We start from the raw sequence: 6630 nt of genomic DNA, 5'->3' as shown, positions 1-6630 counted from the left end.
GTCATGGCCGCATATTGCATCGCACGCGATATTCCAATAGATGTGGGCCAGTTGATCGCAAGACAGATTTGAGGTTTTGTGGGGCATATAAGAGGAAAGGAAAAAGTCCAAGAATCATCACCGCAAGATCAAGAACCCTTGGACCCTTTACCTTTGGTGATTCGCCCTCCAAGCCCTCCTACCTCCTTCCCCACTTCCTGAACATTTTACCAACCTTCTCCTTGCTCCTGATTCATCCAACGCATATTCAGTAGCTTCATCCTCTCCTTCATCTTCACTGCAATTTTCCCCTCCACCGCAGCATGTTGATGACCCACACGATTTGGGTGAAGACACTTTTGCCCAACCCCAAAACGTTGATGGCGAAACAGCACAAGCACAACCCACCATTGCCACCTTAGTTGTTGAACTTGCTGATAAGCGTTCTCTCTTCTCTCATCAACATGATTATTTCTGCCAGCGAATAATGGAGGTATACGAGCGACAAGAAGAGTTACAACGCAGTGTTGCGATGATAAGGCAGGTGTTGATCAACATTCAACGCAATATCTATACGATCCACCTGAACCAAAGACAAGTAGCAGAGCGCAACCATGATTGCTTCAACTTCTTGACAGCCTATCTCCATGGTCCCATGGTGCTCCGCACTTACAGCAATAGCTGCTTTGAAGAAGCTCTTCGTGTTCCTTCACAAAATCCTCTTCCTGAACCTCCTCCTCAATAAATCTACAAATTCTTTTGCGGTCATTCTTTTATTTTTATTTCATTCATTATTTTTCTATGTATAGAAGCTGTTACTTGATTCTTTGTACATGCTAAAATTTTTATTGTATTATTTGTAATTCTTTGTATACTTGGTTAATTTTTAATACAACTGAGTAACAATTCTTTCTGTATGTGTTAGCTTCTTATTTATCATCCTTTGTCAATTATTGTGATATTCTTTATCTTTTATTTTGCGTTATTAATTGCACTGCCATGATGAATTATATGCATACCCTTAACAACATTTCCCACACTTTATATTTTCTGACTAACACTTAGATAATTTGTAGCAATAGCATTGCTTTACCTACCCTTCAAAATTCTGCTCAAATCTTCTTTTCAAAATTTTGACTAAGTGTTTGTCTATTCTGTCCAAGACAACGGAATGAGGACCTTTTGCATCTCTAAATTTGGAGGTGGGGAAGGTCTGAGCAAATGCGATCAAGAGAATGCGGTCATTAAGAAAATGCGTTCATTATTATTAAAAAAATAAAAAATAAGAAAAGAAAAAAAATTCATACAAAACTCCAATGTCAGCGCAAGGGAAATTCCAACAAAATCCCAACCTGATAAGAGTTAAGTCGTGAAAGAAACCTGCTCGTAGTTGGATGTTCGCATGACACCCGTGGGAGCAAGGCAAAACAAAGTTGGGTTTCCAAGAATGACGCAATATGAAAAGAGAAAAATGAGAAAAAAAAAGAGTATAAGAGACAACTCCTCTGACCAGCAAAAGTTAAACTTAGCTAAAAATCAAGAGTTAAAGTTGAGATTGGCACACAACTGTAGTTAGATGTTCACATGACACCCGTAGGAACAAGCCAAAATGAAGGGTGTAACCATGATCAACAGTCTCTAATAAATGACGCAAACTAGACCACAACATACGGACACACCAAGTTGTTTTTGCATGAAGAGGTAACATTCTTTTCAAAACAAGAAAGGAATTTTTTAGTAGAGATTTGCTGTATCAAAGAATAAAGTAGAGCTTAATTATCAAGGATAGAAGGAAATTACGTTGTTAAGTAATGTTGCCTAGGTGGAGCATTCAGAGCAACCAATCGACGCAAAATTTAAGATAAGAACTGAACAATATTGCCTTAGTGGAACATATGCTTGAGGACAAGCATATATCTAAATTTGTGGGTGTGATAATTTGTAGAAATACAAGTTATTTTTACTGTTTTATTTAGATATTGCGGCTAAGAAAAGTTGTGTCGATAGTATAGAAATTGGTTAAGAAATGTGAGAATTATGAAATGTCGTCAATACACCCACTGACACCATTGCGATGGTAGAATAGAATGTTTCAGTTTCTGTTTTCTAGGAAATTAGTCAACGGATGCGTTCATGGCTCACACATAAAATAAACAATGCATCTACATCGCATTGCGCCCATCAATCGAGAACGAAGAGATGATCAACGCAATGACGGCGCATGCGACAATCGATCAAGAGTTTAGCGATCAACGCAATTGTAACCGCATGCGGTAATAAAAAAACAACACTGCATGCGGCGATAGATCGAAGATGGAAAGAGCAACGCATTTGTGGAGGATTCTGACATGTGTACAACTTTCAGTTGTGCATTTCTGACGGGTTGATTGCGTAACAGAAGGAATTTCTCATTCCGCCATTTAGGAACTACCTTAACCATATAGTGGGGACCACTATTGCAAAGAGTCAAGCTTTGCCTATAAATAGCTTCTGCAAATTCATTGAAAGATATACATTCACATAGTGACGTGCATATACTGATTCTGAAAGAGAGACAGGTCTGAAGCAACTGTCTAGAGTAGATCTGGGAGAACCACGAGACAAGGTCGAGAGGTGAGTCTCTGAGCAAAGAATCCTTTCAATCCCCGTAGTTGAAGCTTTGTACGAATGTCACTTCTACCGGGAAAGCAAGCCTGAGAGGGAAGCTTTCATCTCCACCATTTTCACACGCCGGTAAGCACAATCTTCGTTCACGATCTGTGTCAAGACGTTGACAATCTTTCTGTATTTGTTTCTAATCTCTATTTCATCATTTGTATTCATCTTCTCTAATCTCTCATTCACACCATGTATCGAATGCTTCATTCTAGTATTAAATGTTATGATAATTACCATTGCCATCTCTTTGTCTATTTCCATTCATCCATAATCCATTTTCTCCATGATGTTGTCTTAATCCCTTGGGTAATTAGCAAGAACTAAGTGAGTGAGTTAATTTGTGTTAAGGAAATAATTAAGTTTAGCTAAAGCATGCTCAACGGCATCTTCACCTGTGAGAGCAGAAGTGAAGATGTTATTCTACCTATCGAGAGAGGGTTGGAAGAATACGTTAACTGAAGCGAGAAGTACTTCCAGAGATGGAAGCAACCTTGCGTTCATCATGTTCGTCCCTATTTCACCGTAGAGATATGGGAATGCGGCCGATCACTGAGAGGTGTACGAAAAGGGAAAGCGGAACCTTAATTGCATCTTTAAGGCAATTAACAAACTTGCGATGTTTTTACTATGTACTTTTTCTCTTTCTGCTTCATTCATAAAGACTTGCCATCGCATACCACGATTCATTGTATAACTTCACAGTCAGTCTCGACCTCAGTATCGTGTATCATCTCTTGTATCTTGTATCATATTAGTTTAGGATTTTACTTATTAATGCAATTTTATTTTCTCCACGCAATTTTATTTCACCGCAATTTACATTCCTGTATAAACAAACATTTTTTATTCATTGATAAAAATCGGTCGCATATATCACATCAGTAACACATTAACAAAAACAATCCCTATGTTCGACCTTGGATTATTCTGAGAAACTTGCATTAGAATTATACTTGGTTTCAACGAAAGGAAACTTGTGCCACGCATTACTCCATCGCATACTAAGAGCATATCATTAACAACGCATATATTTAGACGTAGTATCGCATAAATTCTCATTAACACATATATTTGTTCATTCATTCATATTCATATTCTTCCACATGCATAAAGATATAAATTATCGTTACACTCTTAACCCCTAGGTCCGTTTTCGTGTTTTCGCCCGCCGGAAAGTTCGCGCACAAAAGTTGGGCCTCGGGGCAGCCATGCCGGGCCCGATAGCCATTTCGGGCAACAAATGAGTTCCGTTCNGGGCAACAAATGAGTTCCGTTCGCAAAACCGTCTGCGCGCACTGCTTTTTTTCATCGCTCTTAACCCTTGGTCCGTTTTCGCATTTTCGCCTGCCGGAAAGTTCGCGCACAAAAATTGGGCCCCAGGGCAGCCCCATCGGGCCCGATAGCCTTTTGGGGAACCAAATGAGGTCTGTGCACACGGATGTTTTTCATCATTCTTAACCCCTGGGTCCGTTTTCGCGTTTTCACCTGTCGGAAAGTTCGCACACAAAAATTGAGCCCCGGGGCAGCCCCGTCGGGCCCGATAGCCCTTTGGGGCACCAAATGAGCTCCGTTCGCAAAACCGCCTGTGCACACGGATTTTTTTCATCGTTGTTAACCCTTGGGTTCATTTTCGCCCGTTGGAAAATTTCTCACAAAAATTATGCCCCGGGGCAGCCCCGCCGGGACCAATAGCCATTTGGGGCACCAAATGAGCTCCGTTCGCAAAACTGTCTCCGTGCCCGACTTTTATTCATTGTTAGTAACCTCTGGGTTCGTTTTCGCATTTTCGCTCGTCGAAAAGTTTTCGCACAAAAATTGGGCCTCGGGGGATCTCGCCAGGCGCGATATCCATTTGAGGCACACAATGAGCCTCGTTCGCAAAACCGTCTATGTGCATGGCTTTTTTTCATCGTTTTTAACCCCTGGGTCCATTTTCGCGCTTTCGCACGCCGAAAAGTTCGCACACAAAAATTGGGCCCCGGGGCAGCCTCGTCAGGCCCGATAGCCATTTGGGGCACCAAATGAGAGTTCGCAAAACTGTCTACACGCATGGCTTGTTTTCATCGTTCTTAACCACTAGGTTCGTTTTCGCATTTTTGCCCGCTGGAAAGTTCGCATACAAAATTGGGTCGCGGGGCAGCTCCGTCGGGCCTGATAGCCATTTGGGGCACAAAATGAGTTCTGTTTGCAAAACCGTCTGCACGCACGGCTTTTTTTATCCTTCTTAACCCCTGGGTCCGTTTTCATGTTTTCGCCCGCCGGAAAGTTCGGTCACAAAAATTGGGCCATGGTGCAGCTCTATCGGGCCTGATAGCCATTTCATGCACCAAATGAGCTTTGTTCGAAAAACCGCCTGCGCACATGGCTTTTTTTCATCGTTCTTAACCCCTGGGTCCGTTTTTGAATTTTCGCCTGCCGGAAAATTCGCGCACAAAAATTGGGCCCTAGGCAGCCCCGCGGGGCCCGATAGCCATTTGGGGCACCAAATCAGTCATTTTGCAAAATCGTATGCGCCCACCACTTTTTTTCATCGTTCTTAAACCCTGGGTCCGTTTTTGCGGTATCGCCCGCCAGAACGTACGTCCACAAAAATTGGGCCCCGGAGAAGCCTCGCCGACCTCGATAGAAATTTGGGGTACCAAATGAGATCCGTCTGCACTTCCGGCTTTGTTTTCGCGCTTCCGCACGCCGAAAAGTTCGCACACAAAAATTGGGCCCCGGGGCAGCCTCGTCAGGCCCGATAGCCATTTGGGGCACCAAATGAGATTCGTTCGCAAAACTGTCTACACACACGACTTTTTTTCATCGTTCTTAACCCCTGGGTCCATTGTTGCATTTTCGCACACAAAAATTAGGCCCCAAGGAAGCCCCACTGGCCTCGATAGCAATTTGAGGTACCAAATGAGCTCCGTTCACAAAAACGTCTACACGCACGACTTTTTTTCATCGTTCTTAACCACCGGGTCCATTTTTGCCCGCCGGAAAGTTCGCGTACAAAAATTGGGCCCCAGGGCAACCTCGCAGAGCCCGATAGCCGTTTGGGGTACCAATCTGCTTCGTTCGCAAAACCATCTCCACGTACGACCTTTTTTCATCGTTCTTAACCCCATGGTCTATTTTGCATGTTCGCACGTCGGAAAGTTCGTGCAAAAAAATAGGACCCCGGGCCCGATAGCCATTTGGGGCACCAAATGAGATCTGTTCACAAATCCGTCTGCGCCCACGGCTTTTTTTTCATCATTCTTAACCCTTGGGTCCCTTTCTGTGTTTTCACCCGCTGGAAAGTTTGCACACAAAAATTGGTCACCAATGAAGCCCCGTCGGCCTCGATGCCATTTGGGGCACAAAATCAGCTCCGTTCACATAACTGTCTACACGCACGGCTTGTTTTCATCATTCTTAACCACTAGGTTCGTTTTTGCATTTTCGCCCGCTGGAAAGTTCGCATACAAAAATTGGGTCACGGGGCAGCTTTGTCGGGCTCGATAGCCAAGGGGCACAAAATGAGCTCTGTTCGTAAAACCGTCTGTGCGCACGACGTTTTTTTATCCTTCTTAACCCCTGGGTCCGTTTTCGTGTTTTCGCCCACCGGAAAGTTTGAGCACAAAAATTGGGACCCAGTGCAGCCCCACCGGGCCCGATAGCCATTTCATGCACCAAATGAGCTTTGTTCGAAAAACCGTCTGCGCGCATGGCTTTTTTTTATCGTTCAGAACCCCTGGTTCGTTTTCACATTTTTGCCCGCCAAAAAGTTCGCGTACAAAAATTGGGCCCCAGGATAGCCTCACCGAGCCCAATAGCCGTTTGGGGCACCCCTAAAAAATTCGTTTTCCATTCGCAAAACCGTCTACGTACACTATTTTTTCATTGTTCTTAACCCCTAGGTCCGTTTTCGTGTTTTCGGTCGCCGGAAAGTTCGCGGACAAAAATTGGGCCACGGGGAAGCCCCGTCGGCCTCGATGGCCATTTGGGGCACCAAATGAGCTCCGTTCG

This window comes from Benincasa hispida, chromosome 11, assembly GCF_009727055.1.
Source record: "Benincasa hispida cultivar B227 chromosome 11, ASM972705v1, whole genome shotgun sequence".
NCBI classification, from domain to species: Eukaryota; Viridiplantae; Streptophyta; class Magnoliopsida; order Cucurbitales; family Cucurbitaceae; genus Benincasa; species Benincasa hispida.
This window is presented reverse-complemented; position numbering follows the sequence as displayed.